The sequence below is a fragment of the Eumetopias jubatus genome, unplaced genomic scaffold (assembly GCF_037043125.1).
Source record: "Eumetopias jubatus isolate StellerSeaLion01/CBP00866 unplaced genomic scaffold, mEumJub1_p1.0 scaffold_14, whole genome shotgun sequence".
NCBI classification, from domain to species: Eukaryota; Metazoa; Chordata; class Mammalia; order Carnivora; family Otariidae; genus Eumetopias; species Eumetopias jubatus.
This window is the reverse complement of record NW_028274820.1, coordinates 66,208,676-66,222,547: the sequence shown is the minus strand read 5'-3', so window position 1 is coordinate 66,222,547 and position 13,872 is coordinate 66,208,676. Positions and strand designations below refer to the sequence as shown.

Below are 13,872 nucleotides of genomic sequence, written 5' to 3'. Positions count from 1 at the left end.
GTGATTATGCTGCTGGCACCGAAGTTCAGATTTCCAGAAATCAAGTTGCTCTGTAATGGAGGATGCCTCTGGCCTCTCGGTGGGCACAGAGCGGCTGTGTTCTTCGTCTTCGTGCAGCACAATTCCGACCCAGGCATCCAATATCTTCAAAGTAGGCTTGGAGCTCAGATCTGCTCTGCTGGGAGTACAGAGTGACAAACACTGCAAATCAAATTATCCTGGTTAGATATACCAGTGAATTGGAAGTCGGGCCTCAGGAGGGCTGGCAGAGTCAGGTGTTAGCTTGGCTGAGCCTTTTTCTTAGAAGCTTGCAGTAACTGTGCTTTGGGCTGTGAGACGCAAGGCTCTCTGTACACAGGTCAGAGTCTATTCTCCTTGGGACTGGATGATGTCTATAGGGCAGGCTGAGCAGGTCCTATGAAATTAGTCCCCCTGCTTTATAGTTCTCTATTTGAAGACAATCTCACCTCAGAGGCTTCAGGAAATTGGAAGATGGAAGAAGCTCCCCACCCTCTTCTTGCTTTCTGGAGTCTTCCTAAGAGCCCTGTTTATTTATTTGTTTATTAATCCATTCACCATCAATTAATTGTCTATAGTATAAGGTGTTAGCACTACATCATGTAGAGTATATAAATTATACCCGGCCAAGTTTAAATCCTGTTTCATCAAGTAGTACAAGGGGCATTAAGTATGCAAACACGTACTTGAAGGATCATTTATTCATAGTGTTCTTACCCATGCACTCACAAACACGCAGACACATACAAATCCCAGGGTGATACGAGGATTTGGAAAATTATGACAACGGGAATTTAGGAAGCAAGTTCAGAGGCATTTGAATATTACAATCAGGTGAGTGATTTGTAGAAAAGTGGGTAGGCTTTGAAACCAGCCTGACTTGGGATCAGACTCTTTGCTACTCCCTAGATGTGTAATACATAGGTAAGGGATAACCTCGCTGAGTCTATTTTTTTCATTTATAAAATGAAGATAAAGATAAAATTTGCCGCAGGACACTTGTGATGGATAGATTTGACAATGAAAATGCAAGACTTCTAGCTCGGTGCCCAATGCATTGTATATACACAATAAAAACTGTTTTTTCCCCTTCCTTAGTTTCTTGCACTATGTGTGGGTTTGAGGAGTGATTTATAAATAACTCTCAACCTTTTCAGGACGACGTTTGAATTCACCCTGTTCATCCTATTTTCAGTTCCAGTCTGTTGGTATTTCACCTGAGCCTAAAGGGCCCTCCACCTTTCCCCCAGGTAGGGGTGGTGTCCCAACACAGGTCCCAAAAAGCTATTGCAGAAATATAGTTGGGGATTAAGTGCCCCCTAGTGGTCATGTGAGGCAAAATTCCAGCCAGATGCTCAATACTGAGTAGAAGTAATGGGTGAGTTTGAAATTTTTCAGTGACTCAAGACTAGGGCGTTTTCAACTCAGTTACATGGTTGTAGGCATGACTAATTGGTTTTCAACCTCAAAGTGATGAGGCCAGGTAGTGACGTCATCTCTCTGCAGAACAGAAAATGAAGCCCTGGGATTTAGAAGGATGAATTACAGCATTCCCTGGATGATGCTGGTGCTGCCACAGGGCCGATACTTGGGGTTTCACTCCATAGGATAGGCTTCCAGGGCCAAAAGGATGCCTCTGAGGGTGGGCATTAGGTCTAGGTCACCACTTCAGGCTCGCATTCCGTCTTCCCCATAGAAAGTGCTTAATAAATGTCTGTTGGGTGGATATACAGTTAATGACAAGTGAAAGGGTACTTATAAGTACCACAGAACAGGTTATCTGAAATGGGAATTATCTCAGGAAATACCAGACATTTAGTTGGGTGACACTAGTTAATGCTGGTTATGCCAGACTTGTCTGAGAGTAAAACACGATTTATCCAAATTCAAGGAATGGTGATCCTCTTTTCCGGAGGAGTCCTGGAAACTGGAATTAAAAGTGTAAAGTATCTTTAACAATTATAGGGTAAGTAGGAACTAATATTATTGGAGTGAATCCCATTAATCTAGCACCTGACTTACTTAGTTTGTCATGTACAGTAGATGCTTAGTAAGTGTTTGTTCTTGATTGATTGTCATGGACCAAACATTTGAGAAGCTTTACATATTGCTCACAGGTATCACAAACTGACGAATGAGATGTCACTGTCCCCAATTTTATACATAAGGAAATGGGGCTTGTGGAATATGTGGTTCATAAGCAATGTAGGTGGGATGTGAACATAGCTTTACTTGACTGTAAAGTCCCTGCCCTACTTACTAGAGTGGTTTTCTGTTCCACTTTGGGGTCAGGATTGGTGAAGCTGACTCATTTACTTTCAATTTTCATTCATTTTCCTCTGACCCAGAACTTGTCTGAAGCTGGGTTTCTGGGGCTGGGTCAGTTTCATGACTGCGTCCAGTAGGACTGAGTGTGTAAGGTCAATGCTCCATATGTGTTTGGATGGATGGACACTGGAGCAGTGGAAGGTGCCCACACAACTGTAGTCATAAATATCACACAAGATGCAGCTGCATCATCTGTCCCAGGAATCACAGAACTTTCTGTACCGCTTACATTTTCATGGCTCATTTTATGATTATTGTTATTTTTGTGATGTTGAAGATGAATCTCTCGAACACAGGAAGGAGCAAATATATCTTACTTCCCGAGAGAGGAAATGAAATCTCAGAAAGGTTATGATTCAGCCTCAGTTCTCAGGGAGCAGCCGGCAAAGAAACTCTGCTCTCCTGTCACTGAGACTCATATGCCGCCTGTCATTCATAGCACGCAGGCTCTGAGGCTGCTCAAAGCTCTATTAATTTGCTTAGGTGGGCTGCAAATATCCAAGGCAAAGATCTGAAAATGTCTAATTCCACTGAGGCTGAATCACCACGCAATGCAGGGAGCACACAATTCAAAGCGAGGCAGGTAGGAACAGACTACAAAGCTTTGGATTCCCGAAGCTGCTTAATTAGACTTGAGGAATGAGATCCATTGAGGGCTCTAGAAACCCCTGGGCAGTAACCATTTCTGCACGGTTGGGAACCTCTCATTTGGGAGGTTGTCCCACCTTCTCTCCATTTCTCACTCTACCCGCTGCTTCAGGGACACTGCCAGGGAGTGGTCGACTAGAAGGCTTGGTGGTTAAGACTGGGCTTGCTGCAGAGCACATACTTTGGCTTCATCCCCACCACCGCCTCCTCCTAATGATGCCCCTTTTGAGAATCTGCAATTTCACCACCTTCCCAGTAACCATCTGGGAGACACCCGTGCAAATACAGTTGAATTACTGTCATCAAACCATCTATCGGCATTCACCTTTCCAAACTATTTTACCTAGAACTATGGGAATTCCATCTAGGATTACCCAGGATAACTTTCATTTCTAGTACTGTTATCAGTTATGAAAAGATATATAACAAGACTTCTAAAATAATTACTATTGCAAAAAAAGAAAATTATATAAAGCTACATGTAAGTCTGGATGTTAATTCAAATTTCAAATTTTTTGTATGGCTTTTCATATCATTTTAACAGGGACCCAGGACAGGGATATAGATTGCACTCTCTGACTAGGGGCTGGTGGGACTAACTGACAGGAGGCCTCCTGCTTGAAGAATCAAGAATGTGAATGAGATGGAAGATATTGTCACAGCCCGGGTCTGTTGAGGTTGACAGCATGGCCATGGACCAAGCCAGTCCCAATGAGTTATGGACCTAGAGTCATTCTGTGAACTCCCTTGTAGTATATCGGGGGGAAAGGCATTTGCCCTGAGGGGAGAACCTTGGCATCTATCTATCTATCTATCTATCTATCTATCTATCTACCTACCTATCCATCTACATGTTGGTATAGAAGTGATACTCAGACCAGAAGTGGAAAACTGTCCTTGAAATCATGTTGTTGTGAATACACACGTACTGGTTTACATTCTGTATAATCAAGTTCAACAAACATTTATTGAGAATCTAGTTCTAAAGTTCAACATAGTTTGGAGATAGAAGGAAGGCCAAGACAAGGAGCTCATGGTCTGATGGTGGAGGCATAAATGTAAAAAAAAATAATTCACTGTGAGCTACGATAATGGAGATTTTGTAGAACTCCAAAGAAGGGACATGCAGTAGAACTTTAGGAAAGACTGGTCATGGTTGGTCAAAACGTATATCCTGGAGAAATTAATATGTGACTGAGTCTGAAAAAATTAGTAGACATAGCCTAGGAAAGAGTAGGGTGCCTGGCAATAATGTAAGTGAAGGCAGAGGTTGAAAACTTTCAGGTTAGTGAGGACAGATAAGGGCCACTCAGGAACATTGAGTGTGGTCACAGAGCAATGCAAGGCTTAATAATGAGAAACTGGACCTGTGTCCTGAAAACCAACTATTTCAAATGGGCAAGGTCCATCCTAGGTGTCTGTCCTGAGTTAGAAGAACTTGCTACCAAAAGAAGAAAAGAATTCTCCATCAGCAACCTTCTCTAGTTGTCTTCATTGCTTCAACTGCCTTTGCCTTACCTCTCAATACGACCATCACGAGTAACTGAAGACAATTTTATCTTCTTCAATTTGGGACTGCACAGGGAAATGATTCACCCCCTAACATTTATTTCTCAGTTTAGCCTCTAGGACATATTAAATAACTGCATCAGCTCTTTCTATTCTAACCAGAAAGGGTTACTTATTGGTCTGGAGTGTTTTATCATTACTGCCATGGGTTATATTTCATGTTTAATTTGCAATGTTAATTTCCCACTGCCTAATTGTTCTCATTTCAATCAGGGTTTGGTGCACGAGACTGCATTTGGATGGGACTGTCTGATTCAGCTTTTTGGGTACTAGTGAATCTTCGAATTCTACCTGCAACAGAAATGCCAGTGCCCCATATTCATTTCAATGTGAGTCCCTTCTTGTGATTCATTCTTGGATCACAAGAGGACCTCTAGATTAATCACAAATAGGGTGTATTGGAAGTTTTGGGCAATTAAATTCTGGGATTCCATCTGAATTCCCATAATAGACCAGACCACAGATATTAGAAATCATCTGAAAACCCACTGGGCTGCAAGTTCAGGTAGTAATTATTAATGTTTGTTGAATAAACGAATGAAGCTCCTCCTATGTACCAAGAACTGAGATTAACATTTAAATTTGCTATTTGAGCTCTAGACCCTTGAAATAGAAAACTAACATTTGGATAAATTAGGTCCAAATCTCTACAACATAGTAGAAACTGAATAATTACTATGTAATAAAAATACCAAAAAACTATTCTTCTTGATGATCTACTACATAATTAAAAAAATAAGCCGCCAGGGGATGCCTGGGTGGCTCAGTCAGGTAAGTGACCAACTCTTGGTTTCGGCTCAGGTCATGATCTCAGGATGGTGGGATCCAGTCCCAAGATGGGACCCATGCTCAGCATGGAGTCTGCCTGAGATTCCTTCTCTCCATCTTCTCCTCCTCCTGCTCACATGCGAGCGCGTTCTCTCCCTATCTCTCTCTAAAATAAATAAATAAATACAATCTTAAAATTCTATTAAAAAAAAAAAGCCTCCAGGAATTTGTTTTCTGTTCTAAGGGTACTAATAAATGGGGGAAAGTTTTCAAGGAACCTTTCTCCCTGGGAGCCGATTGCAGTACAGACTCTGAGGACTTCAATCTGTACTTTCTAGTCCATCCAGAAGGCTCACAATCAAGTAGCTAAAAGAAACCAGGAGGAGCTAAGCAAACGAAGAGCAGGAGCAGACGTGAAGCCAGGTTATGGAATAGATGAGAATGGGTAGTGGGAAGGGCATGAAAGGCGCTCAGGACAAGGATTCCAGGGAGATCGTCCTGAACTCTTGGTGACTTCATTTTCAGGGCACCTAAGTTGGGTGGTTGGTCAGGAGAGTATAAATGGCTAATTGTTAGTTTGCACCCAATTCGTACAACTGGTAGTCTGCCTTGGTTTTCATTTGTCCTTTGGTTCCCTTGCCTGCATTTCTGGGTCTCCTACATGTTCTCTGAGTCTTGCAAGCCTCCCCTGCCCAGGGTAGGACACTAGTCCCTCCACCTCTCGCCAGTCATTCCATGGGAGCCTATCTGAGGCCTGCAGGTGCAACCATCTGCCTAGATGCAAGCATCACCCTCATCTGAACCTCTTGGATTTTGATGGGGTTGGCCACATCACCTTGGGCCTATGCTCAGGAGCCTCAGTTACCCCAGCAGGGACCTGTCCCCTAGAGACTGGTCCTCTAGGCTGATGCCTGCCTCTGTCTAAGCCACCTTCCTACTATTCTCTACTTGCCATGGAAGTCTAAATACACTTTGTGGTTCAGCCCATCCCAATGATGATAGAAAAATGATGCAAATGATTGGAAAAGTCGATTTTCAAAGAAACAGATAACTTCCAGGTCGCGTGCGTAATTCAGGAATCACTAACAAAATCTCAATTGGGGGCTGGAGTGGGGAAAAATTACAAGGGGAGTGATATGGGAAAATGGAGAAATAAAGAAATGGGGGAATTCACTAAATTCCTGAATCCAACTGTGGCTCTGAAAGTGTGTAACCATAATTATTTAAAGACCACATCCCTCTCCCCCCACACCTGGGTCATTACTAGAGAGATGCTGGCAGCTCCCCAGATCTTTTCATGTGTGAGCCTCAGGGGCCAGGACCTTCTCTAGAACTCCTCCTCCGTTTGGCATATGCTACTGTCACAAAGGTGTCTTGCTTTCAGATGCCTTTTAGAACCTCCCTTGAGGTTTCTCTGCAGAAAAAAAAAAATTGATCCTTTCATTTGTTCTTATGGAAATGCATCAATTTTCTCAGTTTTTGTTTCCCTTTAAATTTTTATTTTTGGCTCAGGTCGTGATCTCAGGGTCCTGGGATCTGGCCTGAGTCGGGCTCCTGCTTCTCCCTCCTTCACTCCCCCTGCTTGTGTTCCCTCTTTCTCTGTGTCTCTTTCTGTCAAATAAATAAATAAAACCTTTTTAAAAAAATTTTATTTTTAAACTTAGGAAGTTTTTGCTCATCTCAAAATCAGTCTGATAATTATACTTTTTTTCTAGCTATTTTGTAAAAACTTAGTTCCAAAATCCAACTGAAATTGACCTTACAACCTCACGTGATGTGAGAATCATCACCCACCCACCTACCCGCTATTTTTATTGCCAAAATACGCATTCCTTCTTACTGATTTTTGCAGTTTCTTTGTAGTATTAAGTTCATTTATGTACAAGAATTTTATTTTCAGGGCAAACCATTTGTTATTATTGATCTGTCAAGTATTGTGCTAATTCTGAAATGTTTTTGCTTAATGCAGATTTACATATATTAAAAGCTGATAGGGAAAAATCCCTCTTCCTCATTAGCATTTATATTAAAATCTCTTAGTTTTTCTCACCTTTTTTTATGAGCTTTTGAATTATTTTGTCACAATAAAACAATCACATTGAAGTTTTGACTAAAATTGTTTTAAACATTATAAGGTAATTTGGGGAGAACTGACAACTTCACAAAATTTAATCTTCTTATCCTGAAGCACCATGGTTTATTTGTTCAAATATTTTCTATATTTCAGTAGCGCTTAGCGTTAAGAATTAATGCTATCTTAAATTTGACTAGTGCTTTCCAGTTTGTATTTTCATGATGCTTCCACAGGCCAACCAGGAGCTCTGACTTAGATATCCAGAGATTACAGCTCTGTCCTGTCTCTACCATTTACTGGCTTGTGTGATCTTGGGAAGATCACTTTACCTTTCTGGGTCTCATCTGCCCAAAAAGGTGGTTCTGTTAGGTTAGTCCACAGGCTCCGTGGGAAAGAACATGATGTAGCATCTTCTGAGGTGTGTTCCAGGGACCACTGTCCCCATGGCATATTGTTAGAGGTAACGTCCTAATGTTCTGTGATCCAAAAAATTTGGGAAATTTTGATTAAGCAGAATTAAACTGGTTTCTTTTCTGTAAGACTTCTCAGAAACTTAAATAGGCTAATACATTATATATGATGAATATAATAGTTGCTCCTTCCCAAACTTTTTTGGCCATAGTCCTTTTTTACATGCTTAGCAACTCACATAATTAGAGTTCTGTGGAACATCTTTAGGGAGTTCTGTTACAGTGGAGAATGCATGTGCTTCTGAACCAGATGGCTCGGTCCACATTTTTGGACAATCAACTATTGTGTGAACTTATCTTCAATGCGCCTCACCTATTCTCTCTGTAAATCAAGGATAATAATGCCTGTTTCAGAGTTGCAGGAGTTTCATTCACAGTTCTGATCACCAACAGCCCCTGACTTTCCCAGAGGGAGGCTGTTATTTTCTTGCTCCATTGATACCAGATCTGACCATGAACTTACTTTGGCCAATGAATTGTGAGAAGTGATGTGTGTCACTTCTGGGCAGAAGCTAAAAGAGTCAGGGCAGAGTTCGTTCACCATTTTCTGTCTGTCTGTCTTCTAGTCCTGGTATTAAGGCAGCCTGTGTGGAGATGGAGCTTCCATTAGCCTATGTCCCTGAGTGACTACAATAAGCAGAGGCTCCTTGTTAACCTGTAATGAACACATGACATGAGCAGGAAATAAACATTACCGTTTCAACTTTCTGGTAATAGCTGGTTCTTTGTTACCATGGCATAATCTAGGTTAACCTGAGTAATGAAGGAGTAAATAAAATAATCGATGGAGAAGACAAAGTGCTTGGCAGTTAGCATTCAATAGATTATTCTAAGTTTTATTTTGGGCAAATAGTTTCTGTATTCTTGAATACTTTTTGCATTTTTATCCCTACCTAGGCGAAAAAAAAAATCCTCAAAAGGAACTAAATGCATTGGAAAGAAAATAAAATTTATCCTCCGTTGAAAGAGTATCTTCTATTTGCATAGATTGCTATGTGTTGCCGAGGGCAATAGTCCACAATTACTAGATGAAAGGAAGGAAACTTGCATTTGGGCCCTAACAATATTCCATTTCATTTTTTTATTAAATTATGAGTTGTGAATAACGGTCCTTGAGCAAAGACTTCAGTTCAGTATCTGTACGTGAATGGAATTCTTAGTGCCGTGGGGAGATCTCTGATCAGATGCAGAGTCGGGAACACTGCAGGCCAGGATGAATCAGGGCTCCAGCCCAGCAGAGGAGCTGGGCAAAAGCCTTTGGGAGCTGAAAGAAGAGGAATTAAGGGGGATCCTCTTAGCCTTTGCTGCTGCTTCTTCAAGGAACCCCAACACTCCTCTAGACCCTGTGATCTTCACTCTCTCTGCCCAGGGAGCTCAGGAGAGGAGGGGTTTGTGTAAGTTAAGCAAGATCCTCTTTAAAATGCAAATAGCCTTGGAAGGTTAAGGGGGCTGAGGGGAGAGACACCCCAGGGAAAGAATTCCTTTACTCTGGAAGGCTTTTATGCTGATACTTGGAATTAGTTTGTTGAGGAAAAGTGTTTTTAGATAGAAGGAGGACTAGGGAAAAGAGGGAGAGAAAAAAATTTTGAAGCCGAGCATGCAAGGTCCAAGCTGAATGCCTAGACCGGCAGAGAAGAGAGCAGGCAGAGAAGACAGCAAAGGGAAAGAAGTAGCCCTTAGAGAGTGTGGGAAAGCTTAACCTGGTTCTTGTTTGTGTCAAGGTTATGCTTCCTTCTTATTCTTCTCCAACCACCTATTTCTATCTTGGGAGAACGGTCTCTTTCCTTCCAAAAATGGAACACAAATAGGGGAGGAATCCCTGGAAGTTTCTGCTTTACTTACCTTTGGCAAAGGGAGAATAATCTGGGTGGGTAGAGAGTGTGGGAGGGTGGAGAATTTGGATGGGTGGAGAATCTGGGTGAATGGAGATTCTGGGTAAGTGGAGAATTTGGGAGAGTAGAGAATCTGGGAGAGTGGAGAGTGTGGGTGGGTGGAGAATTTGGAGAGTGGCAAGTTGGAGAGTAGAGAGTGTGGCAGGGGGAGAACCTGGGGGAATGGAGTATTTGGGAGGGTGGAAAATCTGGGAAAGTGCAGAGTGTGGGACAGTGGAAAATCTGAGTGGGTGGAGAATCTGCGTGGGTGGAGAGCTGGAGAGTGGAAAACCTGGGTGGAGAATTTGGTGAGTAGAGAATTGGGGAGAATGGAGAATCTGGTGAGTGGAGAACTTGGGTGAGTGGAGAATTTGGGAGAGTGGAGAATCTGGTGAATGGAGAGTATGAGAGAGTGGAGAATCTGGGAGAGTGGAGAGTGTGGGTGTGTGGAGAATCTGGGAGAATGGCAAGTTGGAGGGTGAACAGTGTGGGCAGGAGAGAACCTGGGTGCATGGAGTATTTGGGAGGGTGGAGAATCTGGGAGTGTGGAGAGTGTAGGAGACTGGAGTATGTGGGTGGGTAGAGAATGCGGAAGAATGGAGAATTTGGGAGTGGAGAATCTGGGCAAGTAGAGACTTTGGGAATATGGAGAGTGTGGGAGAGTGGAGAGTGGGTGAGTGGAGAATTTGGGAGAGTGGAGAATCTGGGAGTGTGGAGAGTGGGAGAATGGAGAATGTGGGTGGGTGGAGAATCTGGGAGAGTGGAGAGTTTAAGGGGCAGAATCTGGGTGGTGGAGAGTCTGGGAGGCTGGTCTTCAAGGGGAAGGGCATCAGCCCTCACTCGCTGCTCACCCACTCTCAGTTTGGAGGGAGCCTCACAGGAGGTTAATGGGTAGAATTCCTCCATGACTACCTTCCTCTTTTTCTCCCCCCAAATCCATTTTCCACATGAGAACTGGCTCCTTTGTTGCTTGATCCTACACTGAAGTAGTCATTGCTCGGCTCCCCCAGCAGAGCTACGTGAGGCGAGAGCCGGCATGTGAGATGTTCTGAGTTGCACAATATGGAATTGGTTTCAGGTTCCAGAGCCCATGTCTCACACTTTCCTTGGTTGTCTTAAAGTGTCAGGAATCATATCCTTTTACACCTTAGGAAGAACAATAGGAAATCCTCTTGTTGGGCCGTTATGAAAAAATGACCTAATGTTTTGGGTAGTTTTTTAAGCTAGTATTTTTAAAGTGCTTTTAGCATTTTTCATAAAATTACCCAAGTACTGTCATTATCTGAAATGTGGAGAATCATTCTGAAAAATTCAAGGCTTTTTTTCTTTGGGAAAGGGGAGAGACTTTTTCTTACTCAGAAACATATAATCCAGTCTGAATCAATGTTTATAAAACCCTCTTCAGTGCCTCTTTAACAGCAGGATGAGAAACCTGAGCATAGCCAGCCCCTGCACCACCCAAATGTGGGATAAAAGAAAAAGAAATGTTTATTTGATTTTTCTGTGGCTCACTTTTAAGACCTTAGCTTCAGAACTCCAAACATACAGTTTTGTACCTTTTTTTTTTTTTTAAATCTATTGGGAAAGTGTTCAGCTCAAAAATAAAAAAGCCCACTTAACGGTGGCTTAAACAAATAAAGTGTGGTGGTTTTTTTTCATATAATAAGAAATCTGAAGGTAGGTTACTGCTGTCTTTGATGCATCTAATTTGCCTTGGGTTTTCTCCTGTGGTCATAAAGTGGCTGCTGCAGCTCCCTGCATTGTGTCAGAATTCAAGGCAGACAGAAGGGAAAAAATAGAATGCCAGCCATATCTTTCTCTTTTCATTAGAAAAGGAGAAAATTTATCAGCAATCTCACAGACTTCCAATTAAGTTTCCCAAACTGAGTTACTTTTAACTGCAGGGGAGACTAGGGCAGTGAGTATTTAGCTGGGAAAGTGAGAAGGGGGTTGAGATTAGCTATGGGGTCAACCAAAGGAGCACTGCCCATTCAGCATCTGTTCCTGAGCACACCTTCATCTTCTCCAGGCTCATCCAATGCCTCCTTTCACAGCTGTTGATGTTCTCCAAAATTTGGAAGCATCATCTTTATTCCTCACCAGTACTACCTTTATATACTTAAGATTCGTGCTAAGTGGCTAATGGTTGAGGTCTACTTGTAAAGTAGAATAAAGAGGTACCTAGGAAAACATTTACAGAGCTGTGCCCTGAATTCTTTGTCAATATTTATGCCTATTAAGTCCACAATAGGGTCTATTCACTCTTCAAGACTCTCTGACGGTCTAATCAGGGCTAGCATGGCTGTTGGCACTGGTGAAACTAAGTGGAGTTCTGGTCCTCATGAAGCAAAATTTCTAGACATTATGAGATAGAGAACAAAGGTACAGATGTGTCATATGTCATATAAGCTGAAGAAGACTCTCAAGGAGATGACATTTGAGCAAACACCTTTGTGACGTGGGGCCTTCATTTTTCTGTCCATTTTGATCCATAGTTGCGGCTTTTGGAGGTTCATCCATCTTAAACTCTTGATTCTGTAGTAATCTTCTAAATCTATATCTCATTTCAGGTGCTCCTGGGGCTTCCGCTATACTTCCATTATGCTGTCACTTGGGGATTTATGATTTTCAAATGAAACAAATTTTGTTGAAAATTAAACTCACAATGTAAATCTCTAGATAATGAATTTTTTATTAAGATATAATTTCTACAGAGGAAAATTCACCCTTTTAGTATATAGTTCTGAGAGTTTTGACAAATGTAACCATCATTACACTCAAGATATAGAACAGTTCCATCATTCACAAAGATTCCCCTGTGCCCTTTGTAGTCAGGCTTCGGCTCACCCCCAGCCCATGGCAACCACTGATTTGTTTTCTGTCCTTAAAGTTCTATTTTCTCCACAACATTACATAAATGAAATCAAATGAATTCATGACAGTTTGTAGCATTTTGAGTCTGATTTCCTTTCACTTAGCATAATGCATTTGAAATGCATCATGTTTTGTGTATCTGTAAGTTTATTCCTTATTATTACTAGCTAATATTCCACTGAATGGGTGTATTACAGCCTGTTTACCCATTCTCCAGCTTCAGGATGTTTGGGTTGTTTCTGCTTTTTGGCATTTTTAAATGAAGGCAGTCTACCTATTGACATACAGGCTTTGTGTAGACGTAGGTTTTATTTCCCTTTGGTAAATGCCCAGGAGTAGGAGTTGGGGGTTGTAAAATAAATATATGTTTAACTTATAGGAAAAGGGCAAAATGTTTTCTGAAAGGTCTTTACCATTTTTCCATCAGGAATGTAAGATGGTTCTAATTGCTTCCCATTCTTGACAGTGCTCGACACAGTCAGTGTATTCTTATTTTAGCCCTTCTAATAAGCGTGTGGTGGTATCTCATTGTAGTTTTATTTTGTAGTTCACTCATGACTAAGGAGGCTGAACATCTTTTCATGTCCTTATTTACCATCTATGTATTTTCTTTGGTGGTATGTCTGTTCAAAATTTTGCTACATTTTATTTTATTTTTATCTTTTTAAGAGAGAATGAGAGAGAGAGAGAGAGAGAGAGAGAGAGAGAGAGAGAGAGAGAGAGAGACTGTGTGAGCGGGGGTGGGAAGGGCAGAGGGAGAGAGAGAGAATCCTAAAGCTTGGAGCCCAATGCAGAGCTCTAGCTCATGCCCCTGAGATCATGACCTGAGCCAAAATCAAGAGTTGGACACTTAACCGGCTGAGCCACCCAGGCGCCCGTAAAACTTTTGCTACTTTTTTAAATCAAGATTTTTTTTCTGCTTATTGAGCTTTAGGAAATTTTTATATGTTCTGGATAAAAATTACCCATTAGATCTGTATATAATTTATAGATATTTTTTCCTAGTATGTGATTAGCCTTTTTCTCTCTTAATAGCATCTTTCAAATTATAGAAGTTCTTAATTTTAATAGAGTCCAATTTATCAAATTTTTCTTTCATGGATTGTATTTTCAGTGTTGTATGTAAGAAATCTTTGCCTAATCCAAGGTCACAAAGATTTTCTCCTAGATTTTCTTCTAGGTGTTTTATTTTAGGTTTTACACTTAGGTATATGATCCACTTGGGGTTAAATTTTATAGGGTATAAAGTTTG

At 41.5% G+C, this 13,872-nt stretch overlaps 1 protein-coding gene across 2 annotated transcripts in view; it reads right to left on the bottom strand.

Moving 5' to 3' along the window:
• Nucleotides 1–13,872, bottom strand: part of NPSR1 (neuropeptide S receptor 1) — a 155,348-nt gene that overhangs the window by 127,028 nt on the left and 14,448 nt on the right. The window lies entirely within an intron of this gene.